The sequence below is a fragment of the Monodelphis domestica genome, chromosome 3 (assembly GCF_027887165.1).
Source record: "Monodelphis domestica isolate mMonDom1 chromosome 3, mMonDom1.pri, whole genome shotgun sequence".
In the NCBI taxonomy this organism is placed as follows: Eukaryota; Metazoa; Chordata; class Mammalia; order Didelphimorphia; family Didelphidae; genus Monodelphis; species Monodelphis domestica.
Window position 1 is genome coordinate 338,069,457 of NC_077229.1, and position 22,597 is coordinate 338,092,053.

The following is a 22,597-nucleotide window of genomic DNA, read 5'->3' on the forward strand; positions in this document are numbered from 1 at the left end:
GTGTTTCTAAAAATTAGCTATTGATTATAACTCTGTTGGAGGAAAGTATTGAGAGTAGTTTCAGGGCTCAAAGCAAAACAGACCACCTCTTATAAGGCAGAATCTTTAAACACTGGAAACAGAGGAGGCTAGACCAGTTGAACTTCACTGAATAAGCAAATTGAAATTATTATAGAGTTGGAAGATCTTGTCAATTTCTAATTTAATATCTAGATAGAGGAGGCAGCTGGGTGGCTCAGTAGATTGAGATCCAGACCTAGAGATGGGAGGTCCTTGGTTCAAATTTGGCCTCAGACACTTTCTAACTCTGTGACCCTATGCAAATCACTCATCCCCCGTTGCCTAACCCACACCACTCTTCAGCCTTGGAACCAATACATAGTAAAAATCTAAATCTAAATTCATCCAGAAGTGCCATTTTACATAAGAAAATAGTTAAAGACATAAGCACTTAAGAATGAAGGTAAATTGTATGAGATTAAATTATGATTTGATACCTCTCCTGGCTCAATTAGTCTAAAGGCTTCCTGAGAAGAGACCCATTCAAAGCAGAAGAATATTCATGCTTATAGTTCCTTTACCTGAGTGAAAAATAAGAGAACAAAAAGGTGAGAGAATATCTGTTTCCATGAACCCTTCTAATTACTTCTAAGCTAGATAGGTCTTTGATCATTTCTTCTTTCTTAATTGTTTATAGTGTGGTCTTCAGTGACTCCCTAAAGATTGGAGGCAAATCAGCACACAAAGCACCTGGAACTTGAAGTTCCAGACTAAATTTGATGGTCATGTAAGGAGACCTGCCCTGTAATAAAGAATATTTTCATTTTGTTCAAGGTATTTCTACAGGATTAATAGCAAAAAAGCATATTCTTAATTCCATTCATAGGATTCATGAATGTCATCTTTTTTTCTGAGACTTCTTCAGGTGAAAGTTAATTCAGAAAAGGAAAAGTTGGCATATTCCTATTCTAAGCAGCTGAAAGTAATTATATTTAAATGAATTTCAATATTGTAATATATATATAAGAATATAGCTATTAATCTATATAAATATAGATATATAGACACAAATACACATTTGAACATTATGCATATTTATAGGTGTATGTATTTTATCTCCTCTGATGTACTATAAAGTCTTTTTTCTGTCTTTAGGTCACCAGTTCCAAATAGAGTAACTGGAAATTAGTGGGTATATAATTATTGCTTAGTGAGTGATATCATCTTTATGAATAACTTAAACCTCTCTAGGTCAAAGTTCCCTTATATATACAATAAGGTGGTTATTGTAAATATGCTATATTTACTAAATTATACTATAGTTTTATAATTGATTGCCATTATAATGTTCCATTACCATAACATTTGGGCATTTGATGTTTACCAATAAATGGTTATCTGCTCAGGCATGGATTATTATTTTTAAATGTGATCTCTATTGACTTATATTTTTATTGCTTAATGATTTTTTAAATGTGTATTTTGACAAAACTATAGTTGAGAGAGAAAGACAAATATAAGGGTTCTAGAAGTGAGGATGATCTAGACTCATATGCTGAATAAGGCATATCTTTAATCTGCAATGATTTGTAGAAGTCACTGAACTATCAGTTCCCCCTGGCAGTTCTCTATAACACTAAATTGTAGGAATTCCTCTATTTAGACAGTGTTGAGTTTTATTGGAGACTAACATAAATGAATGAAATAAAAGATTTCCGTGACTTCCCAAATGCAGCCTCCCCCCAAAAAGTTTTATTTTAGAACAATGTGGACATTGATTTTATACATCTTAAACTGCTGTTTTTCACTTTATATGTTAGCTCAGTGTCTGTTGTGTTCTAGGCACTGTGCTAAGTACTTTACAAATACTGTCTCCTTTGATCCTTTCAATAACACATGGGGGTAAGTATTAGTTTTACCTGTATTTCATAATTTGGAAAAGTGAAGCAGGAAGAGAGTAATGATTTGCCCAGGTTCTCAAAGGTAAGAATTATCTGGAACTGGGTCATCCTAAATCCAGGATTTTTACTATACCTAAAAGGTCACCTGTTTTGCATAGTTATATTATTGAAGAAAGTATGCTATGTGAAATACCTCCATCCCAGTTTTGATCCCTCACACCCCAGTGGCAGGACATAGGAGTCACAAAGTCACATGTCCCCCAACCTCATCCAGGCTGAGACAAAACCTCCCATGATGTTTGAAAGCCATCAGCCTATGATGTGGCACTTAGAAGAGCCAGGACATTTTTAAAAGCCAGCCCTAGAAGCAGAGAAGTCTCTCTGCAAAGATGTGTTCAACTAACTACTCCCTGGCCTGGTAAACCCCTCTATCTCTGTTTCTGTCTGTCTCTCTGTCTCTGTCTCTGTCACTGTCACTTTCTCTCTCTCTCTCTCTCTCTCTTCTCTCTCTCTCTCTCTCTCTCTCTCTCTCTCTCTCTCTCTCTCTCTCTCTCGCTCTCTCTCTCTCTCTCTCTCTCTCTCTCTCTCTCTCTCTCTCTTTCTTTGTCTTTCTCATTTCTCAGGCTATAAAGCCTTTTTCTTTCTCTCTGTTTTCTAAAAAATGCTTTTAAATCTGGTAATAAGTCTCCAGATTAATTTTTATTTAGTATTTTCCTATTTTTCAGCACTAAATATGTTGCCTTAGAAAAAGGAAGTCTAAAAAATTCAGAGAAAATCAATTATAGGTTGACCACATTTTTTTCTTTAAAAATATCATATTCATCCCCATTCATATGTAAAATCAATTTTAACATTCATTTTTCAAAATTTGAATTTCAAATTATCTCCCACTCTCTTTCCCCTCCTACCTCATAGAGAAGGAAAGAAATTTGATATGGGTTATATAAAAGTAAAGTCATACAAAAGTATATTTTCATACAAGTAATGATATGAAAAAAATAAATAAAATTAAGAAAATCCTCAAAAAAAAGAAAGTTTAAAAGTATGCTTTAATCTATATTCAGACACTATTATTTTTTTCCTCTGGAGATGGATAGTATTTTCATCATAAGTTCTGAATTTTTTAAAATTATTTTATTGCTGCCAGTAATTATCATTCTCAGTTAATCTTCATAAAATATGACTGTGATTGTTTACAACGTTATCCTGGTTCTGCTCTCCTCTCTTTGCATCAGTTTATGTCATTTTCCATAATTCAATCTGCTCACCATTTTTATAGTATAATAGAATTCTTTCACAATCATATTCCACAATTTGATCAGCCATTTCCTAATTGATGGGCTTAGAAAAAATATAATAAATATTTTTGTAAACATAAGACTATTTCCTTTTTAAAAATCTCCTTAGTATACAAACTTAGTAATGTTTTTTTCTGGTTAAAAGTTATGAACAGTTTTAGAGCTCTTTGGGTATAGTTCCAAAATTCTCTTCACAATGGTTAAATCATTTCTCAGTTCTACCATCAGTATAGTAGTGTACCAATTATCCCATATGCTCTCCAACATTTTTATTTTCCTTTCCTATCATATTGGTCAATCTGATATGCATAACATGGTATCTCAGAGTTGCTTTAAATTACATTTCTCTAATCAATAGTGGTTAGGACAATTTTTCATATGACTATTGATAACTTTAAATTCTTCATCTGAAAACTATCTGTTCATATCTTATGACCATTTATTTATTGGGGGATGACTTGAACTCTTATAAATTTGACTCACTTACAAATAAAATTGAAAATGATTGAGGAAATAAATGTTCGGTCTTCTGAACATATCAATTTATTCTGTAATGCATGAAATTGATCAACAAATTATGAATACAACACTTCTTCAGACTAGGGCTAGATCCCAATACAAGGGGAGATAGACCTTTATGAATTAAAAATAATCAAATAGGCCAAGTAATTAAACGGAAACAATACATAATTAGGTAATGTCATATGTATTTGGTTGAAATATTAAAGACTTTCCAAATTGAAAGGGGGAGAGTAAATGAACAATTCTCTGAATCCAGAAAAAGAGGTGTCTTACTCCCCCAATTCTCTATAAACAAAAAACATAAGAATAATAACTGATCAAAATATTTGGGACTAGTTTTCAAATAAGATATATAATGGGTTGCTTGAGGTGAACAAATATGAGAAAACTCTTTGCATATTCCTTAGGATCTGATTGTGTTTCTGATCCACCTAGGTACTTGGTCAAGGATCTCTAAGTAACAGAGATAGGTGGTCCAGTTTCCCAGTCACTCAATGCTAGGATCAAGATTTTTTTTCCCCTAATTCCCACAATTGAATAAACTTTTATCACTTGCTGTTCTAATCCCCTCAATTGCTTTAATTTATTCTAGTTAACTCATTGAGATGTAAGATATATGATAATGATCATACATGTGAAGTCATGCAAATCTATGTTATATCCATGGATATATTTATATACGTAAACACACCACATTTGTAGAAATATATTACTGTTTAATTTCATAGTAGTCATGTTATGAACACACATAAACACATACAGAAAACAGGAAAAATAAAGTAATAATAAGTATGCTTTAATCTGCACATAGAGTTCATTAGTTCTTTCTCTGGAAGTTGAAGCAGTTTTAATAATGTGTCTTATGGAATCTTCTTGAATTTTCTTTTGATAAGAGTAGCAGTCATGCACAGTTGTCATCAGTATAATATTCCTGCTACTGTATAACATGCCTCTTTTCCCCTTATCTTTGATCCATTTGGAATAGAGACCTAATAATTTTATTATTTTGTAAGAGAATATGTCATTTTATGGTATTTGGGCATTGCTCTAAATTATTCTTTAGCATGATTGGATCAGTTCATAACTCCATTAACAATACATTAGTGTACCTATTTTTTCATATCTCCCATAGCATTCTTCTTTTTTCCTTCTCTGTGATCTTTAGCTCTTCTTTGGTCATATATTATTCTCTCATCCAAAAATCTGACAGGTGAAATTGCCCATGCTCCATTAATTTGAATACAATATCATCCTTTGCATCTAAATTATAAATCCATTTTTATCTTATTTTGTATGCAATTTGAGATATGGACTGTGCCTAGCTTTTGCTAAATTGATTTCTAATTTTCAAAACACATTTTTGTCAATTGATGACCTCTTGCCCCAAAAGCTTGGATCTTTTTGATTGTTAGACAATAGATTACTATAGTCATTTATAACATGTACTTAATCTATTCCATGAGCTGCTATTCTATTTTTAAAACAGTAGAAGATTGTTCTGATTATATATTTGTAATATAGTTTGAAATCTCATATGGCAAGGATAGATTCCTATACTTTTTGTTTCATTAATTTCTATGATATTCATTATATGGTATTCTTTCAGATTAATTATTTTTTCTTAGTCAATAAAAACTCATTTATTTAATATGACAATAAATTAGCAAATTAATTTAAGCAGAATTGTCTTTTTTTATAATGTTAATTTGGCCTATCCATAGTCAATGGCTATTTTTCCAATTGTCTCACTCTATCATTACATTAATGAAAAGTGTTTTGTAGTTATATTTATACAAAAATGGTATTTGTCTTTACAGGAGACTCCCAAGTATTTTATAATATATTCAAACATTTTAAATAAAATTACTCTTTCTATTATTTCTTGCTCAGTTTTAATGTAATACATAGAAATAATGAAGATTCATGTGAGTGGTGCACTGCTGTTGGCTTAGGCAGGGTCCAAGGATATTGAAGTTTACTTGGAATCTGGCACATCTGGCACAATAGGTAGGTAATGGTCAGTCCACACTATTCTGTGCAATTTTCAGCTTCCAGGTTCCCTTTATCCTGTAAAAATTGACTCTCTCAGAGTTCCTTTCAAGTTGTTTTCTGCAGGAGAGTCCCCTCATTCCATCTCCTTTTTGGTTCTATTACTTCAGTCATTTTGAGATACTATTTTAATGTTAGTTTGGGAAGATTTTTGGAATGGTTTAAGCTTTTGTTGCTACTAAATTGCCATCTTGGCTTTGACGCCTTTGCCTATTTTAAAAAAAATAGCTATGTCTTATTGGGATTGGTCACATTCCTTATATATTTGATAGAATTCAATAAAAAATCCATCTGCTTCTGGGTATTTATTCTTAGAGAGCTTATTTATAGGTATTAAATTTCTTTACTTTAGAGAGGAAACTAAGCATGTTAATTTCTCTTCTGTTAATCTGGCTAATTTATATATTTTTAAAAATTCATTCTTTTCACTTAGATTGTCTATTTTACCAGCATATAACTTCAAAATAACTCCTACTAATTGCTACAATTTCATATTCATTGGTAGTATGTTAAGTCTTTTTTATTTTTGAAACAAGTAAATTAATTTTCTTTTTAAAATCAAATTAATAAAAGCTTATCTGCTTTAATATTTTATTTCATAAAAAAGAGCTCCTAATATTATTAGGGTTTTTTCAGGTTTCTGAATCTCTCTTTTGATTTTCAGGATGACCAATTTGGATTTTAATTGAGGATTTTTAACATATTTTTTTACAATTTTTAGTTGTACATCCAATCTATTTATTTGTTACTTATTTCTTTTACTGAAGTCCTACTTTAGCTGCTGCATGCCAGAAATTTGAATAGTTGGACATTTTTGGTGCTTCAAATATGGTTTGACTGTGGTAAGAACTCTGGTCCCTGATGTCTTGGTCTATATTCTGGTCCTTACCAAGAAAAGACCTTTTATCCTTTGAGATAAGAGTCTAGAAAAAAAAATTGTCTCTTTCCCCAACTTTCCTTCTTGCACATCTATCACAGATATTATAATACAAAATGCTATTCTATTTACTATTTATGAGAAAAAATGAAATTGAACTTTTTCTTCAACACTAAAGAGGTAGGACTTGTGGGTTAAGAGGGCACCAGAGACTTCCGGTTAAGATGGAGGCTTAGAGAAAGCTAAAGTTCAGATCTCCGGAAAACCCTTCCTGACCGATCTCAAACTATAAGTTCCTAAGGCGCCAAAATTCAAAACGATTAACAGGATAGACCCTGGGAATCCTCCTCCTGGACCTGGACCTGGATCAAAAGGTACGGCCCCCCTCAAAAGCCAGAACCTGAGATCACTCGGACCTAAGGGGTAGGAGCACAGAGTCCAAGGCTCCGGGAAGCCATGGCCCATCCCCCGGCAGAGAGCAGGGTCGTCTGAAACAACAGCAACAGCACTCAGGGCTGGCAAGACAGCCTCACCAGCTAGATCCTGCTATCCAAGTCTCAGTGAATGTCACTGCCCTCCCGGGAAGCCGCGGCCCCTTCCCTGTAGAGAGCAGGGAGGTCTGAAACAACAGCAACCCTAAGGGTGGGCAAGACAGCATCACGGCCAGCTATTCTGAAGGCAACTTCCGGAAAGCAACCCCACCCAGTCCAGCCAAGGGGGCACCTTAGCAGCAGGGAAACAGAGAGAACAGGGGGAGAGTGTGGCCCCCTGGTCCAACCCTTCCATTCCAGTCCCAGTGAAAGTCATTGCCTGAAGGCATACTCAGTTTAACCCAGGGAAAGCTCATAGAACAGAGAATCTGCCCAGGACTAAAGCCTCTGAACACCAGACAGACATAAGAAAAGCTAATCCTCCACATTCAGAGATGGCAAATTCCACAGAAGCACAGAAGCCCCAAAATTAAAAAAAAAAACAAGAAGAAATAGGCGACTTTGGACACATTCTATGGAGCCAAAATACAAAATACAGAGGAGATAGAAGACGATACACAAGAAAATGCTCTGAAACCTTCCAAAGGAAATGGAAACTCTCCACAAACCCATGAAGAATTTGAATCAGAAATGTCCAAAAAGATGGAAGCCTTCTGGGAGGAAAAGTGGGAAATAATGCAAAAGAAATTCATGCATCTACAAAACCAGTTTGACCAAAGTAAAAAGGAAAACCAGGCTTTAAAGGCCAGAATCAGGCAACTGGAAGACAACGATCGTGTAAAAGAGCAAGAATTAATAAAGCAAAGCCAAAATACCAAGAAATTAGAAGAGAACATAAAATATCTCACCGACAAGGTGACAGATCTGGAAAATAGAGGGAGAAGAAATAATTTAAGAATATTTGGACTTCCAGAAAAAAACACCAAACTCAACATCGCGATACAAGATATAATCAAAGAAAATTGCCCAGAGATTCTAGAACAAGGGGGCAATACAGCCACTGACAGAGCTCACAGAACACCTTCTACACTAAACCCCCAAAAGACAACTCCCAGGAATGTAATTGCCAAATTCCAAAGCTCTCAAACAAAAGGAAAAATCCTACAGGAAGCCAGAAAAAGACAATTTAGATATAAAGGAATGCCAATCAGAGTCACACAAGACCTTGAAAGTTCTACTCTGAATGATCGTAAGGCATGGAACATGATCTTCAGAAAGGCAAGAGAGCTGGGTCTCCAACCAAGAATCAGCTACCCAGCAAAACTGACTATATACTTCCAAAGGAAAGTATGGGCATTCAACAAAATAGAAGACTTCCAACTTTTTGCAAAGAAAAGACCAGAGCTCTGTGGAAAGTTTGATACCTAAAAACAAAGAGCAAGGAATACCTGAAAAGGTAAATATTAAGGAAAGGGGAAAAATGTTATCTTCTTCTTTTACTCCAACTCTCTTCTATAAGGACTACATTTATATCAATCTATGTATACTAACATGTGGGGAAAATGTAATGTATAAATAGGGGGTAAAGAAAGACCAAATAGAATAATCTTTCTCCCACAAAGATTCACATGGGAAGGGGAGGGGAAGGGGAAGAAAACTCCTATAAGAAGGAGAGGAAGAGAGGGTTTTTTACTTAAACCTTAATCTCATCTTATCATATGAATTGGAGATAATAATCCATAGACAAATGGATATTTTTTTTCAAGAATATATTGAATTACTGATTTTTTTCTTATTTTTTCTTATTTCTTTTCTTTTATTTTTTTATCAGAATATTTGATTTTTTTCTCATTTTTTGTACTGAAGGTACACATAATTAATATTAATATTTTTCCCTGCAGTAATACAAGTTAATATATATACTCTTGCTATAATATCAATATATGCCTAAAAGCTTTAAACTATGGGAACCTGCCATTTATTGATAAAATATTATAGGACTGTGATTAATGTTTGTGTCTGATTCCAGGAAAAGGGATAAAAACAAGGAGCACAGACTAAACCTGAATAGTGCCAATAGAGCACACTAGAAATATTAAAGTGAGACTCAAGGTTCCGACGCTTAACTTATGTTTAAGTCGTAGGACTTCCTTGTATCTACACTCTTTTCAAAGTACTTAAACAAGTACAAAGCTTGACTATCATGCTGGCTCCCTATATTCCTGAGGAAAAAATCAGACAAGGGAATGACATTTCCCCATCAAAATAGAATTCTAATTCTTTCCTTCTTATATTATGGCAACTTCCTGTAGTCTTGGCTACAAATGGCTAAGTGAAATATTACTGCATTCTGTCCTACATACTTGTGGGATAGAAATTACTTTAAACTGGACCTATACAAGGTCTATTTTGAATTTTTCTTATGTTATTTTTCTATTCTTTTGATAATTGACACATACACCCCCATAACTGAACATTGAATTCTGACCTAAACTTGATATTTTTTTAAATACTTACTTCAGGGGGGATTGTATTTTAATTTAAAATCTAAGAATTTTTGAATTTTTTTTGGTTTGAGATTGTATTTTTATAAAAATCCAAGACTTTTGTTTAAGATTTTACTGTTATAAAAAAATTCAAAGATTTTGATTCTGTTTGAGAAAAGATCTTCAAGAAAAAAGCTTGAAACTTTTATATCCAGAGAATGAACTGTTGCAGAAAGATGCCGAAACCCTACACTTCATCAAGAAGATCATGAATGAACTTTGGATGAGATTGATTGGACTGAACTTTTGATTGAACATTTATTGTAACTGTACACATTTATGCCAAAAGGGACTGCCCCTAATTTGGCTTTCTGTCAATGCGCCTAGCAAACATTGGTTTTGCTTTCTTTTCTTTTCTATTTCCTCTCTCACTATTCTAATTTCTCTTAGAAAATTGAATATTCTGTATATCTTTAGTTAGAAGTGAATTTAGAACTACAAAATGATTATGTTAAATGATCAATGGGGAGACTAGTCTCCCAATGATCATCAGGGGGGATTGTAAACCTCAAAATTTCTTAGACTTAGAAATGTTGGAAATTTCACCATTGGGAAATTTCATACTTGAAAAATTTCCTATTGATAGTGGCTCTTGACTATTGGAATGTGAACCCCATTGGCATGGGAGGTTCCTTCTCTTCCCTTCTTAAGATTACTTTAGGACAGAAACCTTTTGCTGAACAATGGAAAGGACTTTGACCTATGCTTAAGCATAGAACAGGAATTTCTTTGAGTCATGATTGATTTTAGAATTGATACAATGGAGATACTTGGAATCAATCTCCACCCTATTCAGTCCTAACAGGATTGAGTAAGGGCTGCAGTCTAGATCAAAATTTAATTATTCCAATCTCTACCCTACTCAGGTTAACAGGATTTAGAAAGGGCTGTAGCAAAGGAGCAAAGATTTAATTATTTGAAAACATGACCTTCAACAGACATGTGCAAAGCCTCTGGGCGGTCCTGGGTTGAGCTAGAGCCTCCATTGGCACAGGGGAATTGATGGACAGTGATTGGTAGATGTGAGAACTGAGGGGAGGAACTTGGATGGTTTCCTTAAAGATCAGGGAGGTCTGAAGGCTCGAGGTGGTTGAGGAGTTGGCCGGAGTGGTTGCAGTGTGCTCTGAGAAGCTTGCTCTGAAGGAAGCTGAAGATGGGGGCCTCTGAGACTGTTTCTCCATTTTGGTCACGTGAGTAATAGGGACTGATCTCTTTTCTTTGCCCCAGCTATTTAAGGGCTTGGGCCTTTTGGACCAGCCTAAACAGAAGGGGTATTTAAGCCCTATTCCCTTCTCTCCCTTTTTCTCTCTCTCTATCTCTAATTCCTTTCTTATTCCTATTGTAATTAAACTGCATAAAAGAATTACTGCTGACTTGAGTTTTCATTTAGGAATTACATAGCTGAATTCCTTGGCAACCTTAAATTAATATATATCAGTCTTTAAAGTGATTCCCTTGTAACACAGAGAAATCAACTCTGAGAGGGAAAAACATCCAGATCCATTGGGATCTTGAATTCTATCTTACCCAACAAGGGTAGGGAGAAGGGAAAACCAAGGGGGGGAGGGGGAGAGGGAGAACAAAAAGGGAGGGAAAGAGAGGGGGGAGAGGGAGGGAACAAAAAGGAAGGGACTAAAAAGGGAAACATCAAGGGAGGACTGATTCAAAGTAAATAACTGGACTAAAAGGTAGAGCTGAAGAAGAAAAGGTTAGAATTAGGGAAGGATACCAAAATGCCAGGGAGTCCACAAATGACAATCATAAATTTGAATGTGAATGGGATGAACTCACCCATAAAACGTAGACAAATAGCAGAATGGATTAGAATCCAAAACCCTACCATATGTTGTCTTCAAGAAACACACATGAGGCGGGTTGACACCCGCAAGGTCAGAATTAAAGGATGGAGTAAGACCTTCTGGGCCTCAACTGACAGAAAGAAGGCAGGAGTGGTAATCATGATATCTGATAAAGCCAAAGCAAAATTAGACCTGATCAAAAGGGATAGGGAAGGTAAATATATTCTGTTAAAAGGGACTCTAGACAATGAGGAAATATCATTAATCAACATGTATGTACCAAATAATAGAGCACCCAAATTTCTAATGGAGAAACTAGGAGAATTGAAGGAATAAATATACAGTAAAACTATATTAGTGGGAGACTTAAACCAACCATTATCAAATTTAGATAAATCAAATAAAAAAATAAATAAGAAAGAGGTGAAAGAAGTGAATGAAATCTTAGAAAAATTAGAATTAATAGACATATGGAGAAAAATAAATAGGGATAAAAAGGAATACACCTTCTTCTCAGCACCACATGGCACATTCACACAAATTGACCATAAATTAGGTCACAGAAACATAGCACACAAATGCAGAAAAGCAGAAATAATGAATGCAGCCTTCTCAGATCACAAGGCAATAAAAATAATGATCAGTAATGGTACATGGAAAACCAAATCTAAAACCAATTGGAAATTAAACAATATGATACTCCAAAACTGTTTAGTTAAAGAAGAAATCATAGAAACAATTAATAATTTCATCAAGGAAAATGACAATGGCGAGACATCCTTTCAAACCTTTTGGCATGCAGCCAAAGTGGTAATCAGAGGCAAATTCATATCCCTGAATGCTTATATTAACAAACTAGGGAGAGCAGAGATCAATCAATTGGAAATGCAAATGAAAAAATTCAAAAGCGATCAAATTAAAACCCCCCAGCAGAAAACCAAACTAGAAATCCTAAAAATTAAGGGAGAAATTAATAAAATCGAAAGTGATAGAACTATTGATTTAATAAATAAGACAAGAAGCTGGTACTTTGATAAAACAAACAAAATAGACAAAGTACTGGTCAATCTAATTTAAAAAAGGAACAAAGAAAAGCAAATTAACAGCATCAAAGATGAAAAGGGGGACAGCACCTCCGATGAAGAGGAAATTAAGGCAATCATTAGAAATTACTTTGCCCAATTATATGGCAATAAATACACCAATTTAGGAGATATGGATGAATATATACAAAAATACAAACTGCCTAGACTAAGAGAAGAGGAAATAGAGTTCTTAAATAATCCCATATCAGAAAATGAAATCCAAGAAGCCATCAAAGAACTTCCTAAGAAAAAATCCCCAGGTCCTGATGGATTCACCAGTGAATTCTATCAAACATTCAGAGAACAGTTAATCCCAATACTATACAAATTATTTGACATAATAAGCAAAGAGGGAGTTCTACCAAACTCCTTTTACGACACAAACATGGAACTGATTCCAAAACCAGGCAGGTCAAAAACAGAGAAAGAAAACTATAGACCAATCTCCCTAATGAATATAGATGCAAAAATTTTAAATAGGATACTGGCAAAAAGACTCTAGCAAGTGATCAGAAGGATCATTCACCATGATCAAGTAGGATTTATACTAGGGATTCAGGGCTGGTTCAACATTAGGAAAACCATCCACATAATTGACCACATCAACAAGCAAACCAACAAGAACCACATGATTATCTCAATAGATGCAGAAAAAGCCTTTGATAAAATACAACACCCATTCCTATTAAAAACACTAGAAAGCATAGGAATAGAAGGGTCATTCCTAAAAATAATAAACAGTATATATCTAAAACCAACAGCTAATATCATCTGCAATGGGGATAAACTAGATGCATTCCCAATAAGATCAGGAGTGAAACAAGGATGCCCATTATCACCTCTACTATTTGACATTGTACTAGAAACACTAGCAGTAGCAATTAGAGAAGAAAAAGAAATTGAAGGCATCAAAATAGGCAAGGAGGAGACCAAGTTATCACTCTTTGCAGATGACATGGTGGTCTACTTAAAGAATCCTAGAGATTCAACCAAAAAGCTAATTGAAATAATCAACAACATTAGCAAATTTGCAGGATACAAAATAAACCCACATAAGTCATCAGCTTTTCTATATATCTCCAACACAGCTCAGCAGCAAGAACTAGAAAGAGAAATCCCATTCAAAATCACATTAGACAAAATAAAATACCTAGGAATCTATCTCCCAAGACAAACACAGGAACTATATGAACACAACTACAAAACACTCTCCACACAACAAAAACTAGACTTGAGCAATTGGAAAAACATTAACTGCTCATGGATAGGATGAGCCAATATAATAAAAATGACCATCCTACCCAAACTTATTTATCTATTTAGTGCCATACCCATTGAACTACCAAAATACTTCTTCACTGATTTAGAAAAAAAAAAACATAACAAAATTCATTTGGAACAACAAAAGATCAAGGATATCCAGGGAAATAATGAAAAAAAAACACATATGATGGGGGCTTTGCAGTCCCTGACCTTAAACTATATTACAAAGCAGCAGTCATCAAAACAATTTGGTACTGGCTAAGAAACAGAAAGGAAGATCAGTGGAATAGACTGGGGGAAAGTGACCTCAGCAAGACAGTATACGATAAACCCAAAGATACCAGCTTTTGGGACAAAAATCCAGTATTCGATAAAAACTGCTGGGAAAAATGGAAGACAGTATGTGAGAGACTAGGAACAGATCAACACCTCACACCCTACACCAAGATAAATTCAAAATGGGTGAGTGATTAAACATAAAGAAGGAAACCATAAGTAAATTGGGTAAACACAGAAGAGTATACATGTCAGACCTTTGGGAGGGGAAAGGCTTTAAAACCAAGCAAGACATAGAAAGAATCACAAAATGTAAAATAAATAATTTTGACTACACCAAACTAAAAAGCTTTTGTACAAACAAAACCAATGTAACTAAAATCAGAAGGGAAACAACAAATTGGGAAAAAATCTTCATAGAAACCTCTGACAACAGTTTAATTACTCATATTTATAAAGAGCTAAATCAATTGTACAAAAAATCAAGCCATTCTCAAATTTATAAATGGGCAAGGGACATGGATAGGTAGTTCTCAGATAAAGAAATCAAAACTGTTAATAAGCACATGAAGAAGTGTTCTAAATCTCTTATAATCAGAGAGATGCAAATAAAAACAACTCTGAAGTATCACCTCACACCTAGCAGATTGGCTATCATAACAGCAAAGGAAAGTAATGAATGCTGGAGGGGATGTGGCAAAATAGGGACATTAATTCATTGCTGGTGGAGTTGTGAACTGATCCAACCATTCTGGCGGGCAATTTGGAACTATGCCCAAAGGGCGACAAAAGAATATCTACCCTTTGACCCAGCTATAGCACTGCTGGGTCTGTACCCCAAAGAGATAATGGACAAAAAGATTTGTACAAAAATATTCATAGCTGTGCTCTTTGTGGTGGCCATAAACTGGAAAACGAGGGGATGCCCATCAATTGGGGAATGGCTGAGCAAATTGTGGTATATGTTGTTGATGGAATACTATTGTGCTAAAAGGAATAATAAAGTGTAGAAGTTCCATGGAGACTGGAACAACCTCCAGGAAGTGATGCAGAGCGAGAGGAGCAGAACCAGGAGAACATTGTACACAGAGACTAATACACTGTGGTATAATCAAATGTAATGGACTTCTCCATTAGTGGCGGTGTAATGTCCCTGAACAATTTGCAGGGATCTAGGAGAAAAAAACACTATTCATAAGCAAAGGATAAACTATGGGAGTAGAAACACCGAGGAACAGCAACTGCCTGAATACAGCGGTTGAGGGGACATGACAGAGGAGAGACTCTAAATGAACACTATAATGCCAATATTATCAACATAGCAATGGGTTCAAATCAAGAAAACATGTAATGCCCAGTGGATTTACGTGTCGGCTATGGGGGGTGGATGGGAGGAAAAGAAAATGATCTATGTCTTTAATGAATAATGCTTGGAAATGATCAAATAAAATATATTTAAAAAAAAAAGGAGGCACCAGAGTAGAAGAAACATTTTTCTTCTCTCCATCGACTGATTAGAAGTGCCTCAAAAGGCAAATTACCAAGATCAAATGAATGAAGGGGCTTCACTGTAGGCCTGAACATTGAAGGTAGACAGAGTTTGTGCATTTTCTCTCTAAAAGGGAGTAAAAATTCTCCCATCAAAGTATAAGCTCCTCAAACACTTCCCCCTCTCCAACTATGGTGTCAGAGTCAGAGTGACCAGAGGGCATCTCTAGGTTCTTCGGGGGCTGGTTGAGGAGTCCACAGAATTACCACCAAAAGCAGTGAAACTTGGAACCCCAGGAGACTGAGGAAACATGGAGTTTGGGCACCAAGATTAGGCATAGAGGAGCTGCACATAGTAGACACTGTGGAGATTTGAAAATAGCCTCAGGGCAAAAATGTCTCTGGAGCTCAATACAAAGATCACCCTTCCTCACTCAGATTTCTGATGACAAAGAAACAAAGCAATGACCACCAACAACCAAGAACTATAATCCACAACTTTCCCCCCAAAAAAACAAGAAAAAAATTGACCCTAAATAACAACAGAGGAGACAGTAGAAGACAATATGTAAACACATGCAAACCTTCCAAAAAATGGAAATTGGTTATAAGATCTTGAGGTGAGCTGATTTGAGATTATGAACCAAATTAGTAAGACAGAAGAAACTTGACAAGAAAAATGGGAAATAGTTAAAAAGTTTAAAAGACAGAAAATCCAACTTTGAAAAAGAAGCCTAGAAATCAAATGAAATGATAAGGAAATTGAAGACCAGAACCAACAAACTTGAAGCCATGAAAAGCAGGGTAGACCAAACCAAAAAAGAAAATCAAAAGATCATACCTGAAAACCAGTCTTTAAAGACTAGATTAGGGTAAGTAAAAACTAATGATCTCATAAGACATCAAGAATTAATAAAACAAAGTCAAATGAATGACAAAATAGAAGGAAACATGAAATATATCATTGAAAAAACAACTTCAACAAGAGGGCAAAATAGACAAAAAAATCCACAGATTATCCTCTACATTAAATCTACAAAAGACAACTCCTGGGAATGTAATTGCCAAATTCAAGAGCTTCCAAGCTAAGGAAACAATATTACAAGAATCCAGAAAGAGACAATTCAGATATCAAGGAGCACCAATCAGGATTACACAGGATCTGGCAGCCTCCTCACTAAAGGATTGCAAGGTTTGGAATATGATATTCATAAAGTCAAGAGAACTGGGTCTTCAACCAAGGATCACCTACCCATCAAATTTGATTACATATTTCCAGGGGAAAGTATGGGAATTTAACAAAATAAAAGAGTTCCAAGTATTTATAAAGAAAAGACCAGAACAAAATTGTAAATTTGGCGTCCTAATATGAAAATCAAGAGAAATATGAGAAGATAAATGAGAAAGATAGGGGGAATTTTTTAAGGGCTTCAATCAGGTCAAATTATTTATATTCCTATATGAAAACATGTTATTTATAACTGTCAAAATTATATTTATTATTATAGTATTTAGAAGAATTATTCACAGTTAGAGGGTGAGTTACTAGTTAGTGTAATATTATGTGCAAAAAAAGGGGAATAGAAGGTGGCACCAAGTGAAACTTGATGGAATAAAAAAATAGAATAATCTCTACCATATAAATAAGCACATGGGAAGGAAGGGGAAAGAATATCATTATAAAAAGAGAGGAAGAGAGTGCTAATAGATAATACTTAAACCTTACTCTTAGTGGAATCAATTCTGAAAGGGAAGTGCATGTAGATTAATGGGGGTATTGAAATCTATCCTACCCGACAGGAAAGATGAGAGGGAAAAATCAAGGGCAGGGGAATAGGACACAGAGTACAAAAAGGGAGAGAAAGAGAAAGGGCATGGAATTTAATATAACATAAAGAAAAATAAGACAGGTATAAGAAGGGAGAGGGTGGAAAGAGAAGTTAAATAAGAGTTGGGATTAGAGGGATGGATTAAAAGCAAAAGAATTTTGTAGAAGAAAATAGTGAAAGTAAAAAGACTAGGAGTAGAAGACGAAATCAAAATGATGGGGAATACACAGGTGGTAATCATAAAATCTGAATGTGAATGCAAGGAACTCACCCATAAAAGAGAAGCAAATAGCAGAATGGATTAGAAACCAAAATCTCACCATATGTTGTCTATAAGAAACAGACATGAGACAGGGATACACACACACACACACACACAGGAAAGGTAAAAGTTTGGAGAAAAATCTATTGGGCATAACCTGAGGAAAAGAAAGCAGAAGTCCTAATCATGATATCTGACAAAGCCAAAGTAAAATTCGATCTGATTAAAAGAAAACGAGAAGGTAATTACATCCTGACAAAAGGCAGTATAGACAATGAAGAAATATCAGTACTCAACATGCATGCACCAAATAGTATAGCATTCACATTTTAAAGGAGAAATTATTGGAGTTTAAGGAGGAAATAGATAGTAAAACTATACTAGTGGGAAACCTTAAGTTACCTTTGTCAGATCTAGATAAACCAAACCAAAAAATGAACATGAAAGAGGTAAGAGATGTAAATAAACTCTCATAAAAATTGGAATTAATAAAAATATGGAGAAAAATAAGTGGGGGCAAAAAAGAATACACCTTCTTTTCAGCAGCACATGGTACATCCACAAAGAGTAACCATGTTCTAGGGCATTAAAATCTGGTAAACAAATGCAAAAAAGCAGAAATAATAAATGCAAACTTTTCAGAACATAATGGAATAAAAATAATAATTAGCAAGGGTACATGGAGGGCAAACCAAAAATTAATTTGAAATTAAATTAAATTATTCTCCAAAACTGGTTAGTAAAAGAACAAATCATAGAAACTATAATTCCATTGAATAAAATGACAATGATGAGACATCCTATCATATCTTTGGGATGTAGCCAAAGCAGTACTCAGGGGGAAATTTATATCCTTGATTTCATATATTAACAAATTACAGAGGGCAGAGATCAATGAATTGGGTGTTCAAATAAAAAATAAAAAAACCTAAAAACCTAACAAATTAAAAATTGCCAGATGAAAACTAAATTATAGATCCTAAAAATTAAAGAATAAATTAATAAAATTGGAAGAACTATTGAATTGATATCTAAGACTGGAAGCTGGTACTTTGAAAAAACAAAATCGACTAAGTACTAATTAATCTAATGAAAAGGAAAGAAAAAATATAAAATAAATTATTTTGATTATGTTAAATTAAAAAGATTTTGTACAAACAAAACCAATGCAATCAAAATTAGAAGAGAAGCAACAAATTGGGGAAAAATCTTTATAACAAAAACCTCTGAAAAAGGTCTAATTACTCAAATTCATAAGAAGCTAAATCAGTTGTAAAAAAATAAACAAGCCATTCTCTAATCAATAAATGGGCAAGGGACATGAATAGGCAATTTTCAGATAAAGAAATCAAAACTATCAATAAGCACATGAAAAAGTGTTCTAAACATCTTATAATTAGAGAAATGCAAACCAAAAGAACTCTGAGGTACCACCTCACACCTAGCAGATTGGCTGACATGACAGCAAAGGAAAGTAATAAATGTTGGAGGGGATGTGGCAAAATTGAGACATTAATGCACTGCTGGTGAAGTTGTTAATTGATCAACCATTCTAGAGGGAAATTTGGAACTATGCACAAAGTCCTTTAAAAGACTGTCAGACCTTTGATACAGCCATAGCACTGCTGGGTTTATACCCCAATGAGATAATAAAGAAAAAGCCTTGTACAAAAATATTTATAGCTGTCCTCTTTGTGGTGACAAAAAATTGGAAAATGAGGTAATGCCATTCGATTGGGGAATTAACAAATTGTGGTATCTGTTGGTGATGGAATACCATTGTCCTAAAAGAAATAATGAACTGAAGGAATTCCATGTGAACTGGAATGACCTCAGGAAATGATGCAAAGTGAAAGAATCAGAACCAGGACAACTTTATATGCAGAGATAGATACACTGTGGCAAATCAAATGTAATCAACTTCTCTAATAGCATAATGCAATAATGCAGGACAATTCTGAGGGACTTATGAGAAAGAAAATTATCCACATCCAGAGAAAGAACTGTGGGAGTAGAAACACAGAATAAAAACAATTGCTTGACCACATGGGTAGATAGGGATATGATTTGGGACATAGACTTTAAATAATCACTCTAATGCAAATATTAATAATATGGAAATAGGTCTTTATCAATGACATATGTCTCATTTGCTATCAGAGAAGGCTGGGTAGAGGGATGGGAAAGAACATGAATTATATAACCATGGAAAAATATTCTAAATCAATTAAGTAAAAATTTTCAAATAAAAAATAAAATAAAATATGTATAAGCTGTAAAAAAAATAAAGAATTAAATTTTGGGTTGGCTCAGGATTATCATAACAAAATTGAAAACTTTTTTCTCAAAATCATCACCCTAAAAACAAATTAGAGGGAATTATATGAACTTTAGGGGTTATTAAGTTAAGTATTAAATTCTACTATTTATTGTTACTAATGTTATGTCATTTTTACCTCTACTTTTACTAAATATAAGGGGATTATGAATTAGTGAATGAATGGGAAGTAAATAAAACTACTTACCACACACACATGCACATACACATAGTCACCCATCTATATACAATAGAAAGGCAAAGAGAAGATTTACATATAATTCTTGTTCCTTCAACTTGGATTAGTTTGGAAATATCACTTAACCATTGTGGGCCTCAGTTTACTTATATGTAAAATGAGACAGAATATACACTAAGGCAATTCAAGTTCTAAGTCATATGCCCTTCAAATGTAATACAAATCACATGTTGCAAGTCAGATAAATATTTTGACTAAGGTATTTTTTCTTTGTTTCTTATGCTTCAATACATATTTAGGAGGTTTATCTTTTAAGAATCTGACCCTTGAAGATTTAAGATGCATGCCTACTTTTGAAAAAAAAAGTAATAACTGAATTAATTGTGCTCTGCAAATGTATTTGTAGCATAATTCTACTGGGTCTAAAGGAAACAATTACTTTTGAGACAACTATTGCTAATTTTGAAAATGACAGACTATAGCATCTTGATAAATTTTCATTTTGTTACTAGTAATTACCCAATGTGATATCATAAACAAAGAGGGTACTGAGTCTATATCTATAAATATAACAGAGAAGGAGGAATAGACTTCAGAATTTCATGAAGTAACCTTGAACTTGATAATAATAATTCTAGGATTTCTCTTAAAAATTAATTACAGCTAGACAAGGAAATAATTTGGTGGCAGAGAATCAGAGATGTCACAAAGTGGATTGTCTAAACCAGCTGAGGAACTATGTTATATTCCCTGAGTCAAGCATAGATCAATTCACCTTTCCAGTGGAATCATCTTTTCACCACAAAAGTCAGTTCTAATGAAAGTTCAAAAATAGTTACTGAGACAGAAAGAGGATATTGGAATTTATTGCTTCAGAGTTGTGTGTTTATGAAATACTTTTTTTCCCCTCACTCATTTCATACTTGCATTTTGCAAGTATGTGCTCACCAATAGATTTTTACTAGTGAGTGTTATCAGGTTTATGAATGGATTTTGATGTCTTTATTAGTTCTAAATTTGCTTTAATTTGTTATTAATATTAATTTTTCTCATTGTTATGTATGTACTTTTCTTTAATTTAAAAAATAATATATTGACTGATTTATATTAATGGAATCACACTAATAATCAAAATACCTAAAGTCTGATATGGAAAAGTTTGTTTCCCCTTAAAATCATTACTTCTAGAATACTGAAAATGTCAATACTGCAATGTGATACTCTTTCTTCTCTGAATATCTATACGTGTCCTTGTGAAGGAATTTGGTGGAAAGCAAGATAGCTTAGAAAGTAAGAATACAAATTCATATGTCCTATCAGAGGAATTCATGAAATGAGGGCACCACAAAAATAAATACACATCAACTAAATTTAAACTATGAGTAAACAAGTGACAGATTATGAGAAAAAATATTTGGTCTGATCATGCTATATGATTGATTATATATGTGATAGTAAGGAAGTGGAGAAGAAATAAAAAGGTTCCTGACATCATAGAGTCAATTTGGTTTCTAAGTAACAAAATTATTTATAATAAAAACAAATATTGAAAATTAATTCTGTCTTTTATGTGAAAAATAAGATAAAAACAGTTCTTTCTTCATCCATAGATGGTAGAATAAAGAAAAAAATCAAAAGATCAGGGAGTGAAAACAAAAGCCAATAAACAGGAAAACAAAAATTGTGACTAATACATGTATCAATTTAAATTTTTATTAAATAAGAAAATCTAACCAAAAAGGTAAAAAAAAAGTATCCCTTCTAGATCAAAAGCTTCTGAGAGTTGAATTTCATCAATAAGAAAATGTTGATTAGCAACAATTACAGAACCCACAAGAAGTCCACTTGAAATAAGATTGTCTACCTGAGCTAATATTTATTTCAAGTGCCCCTAAATTATTACTTAATTTAATGAATGAAAAGTGACCCTGATTTTTAGCATGACTACATTTAAGTTACTGTCTCATTTGGAAGAGGATGAGGTAAAGTTGAATATATTAAACTAAAGAATAATTTCAAAAATGCTGACTTAGAGGATCTGTTTATTAGTTAGTTTTAAGAAGTCAACATTCTTAGAGAATACTAAGAACCTTGTTCAGAAAGAGAGCTACAAAGTGAGTTGCTCCTGTATTGAGAATCAATTTTTTACCTCATTTAAAACAACATTAATTATGAATTATTTTGAGTTCTGGTATGTATTTTAAAAGGGAATGTGAAAATATAAAATTATATTTTGATCATCATATTACTCTTATTTTTTATAATGTTCTCTTTCTGCTCACTTCACTTTCTATAAATTCATATGTCTTTCCATTTTTTTTTCTGAAAGCAACATTGTCATCATATAGGCTCAATGGTAATCCATAAAAATCATATATCACAACTTGTTCAGACATTTTCCCAAATGATGGCATTCCCTCATTTCCCAATTCTTATTGCTAAAAATATCATTTTG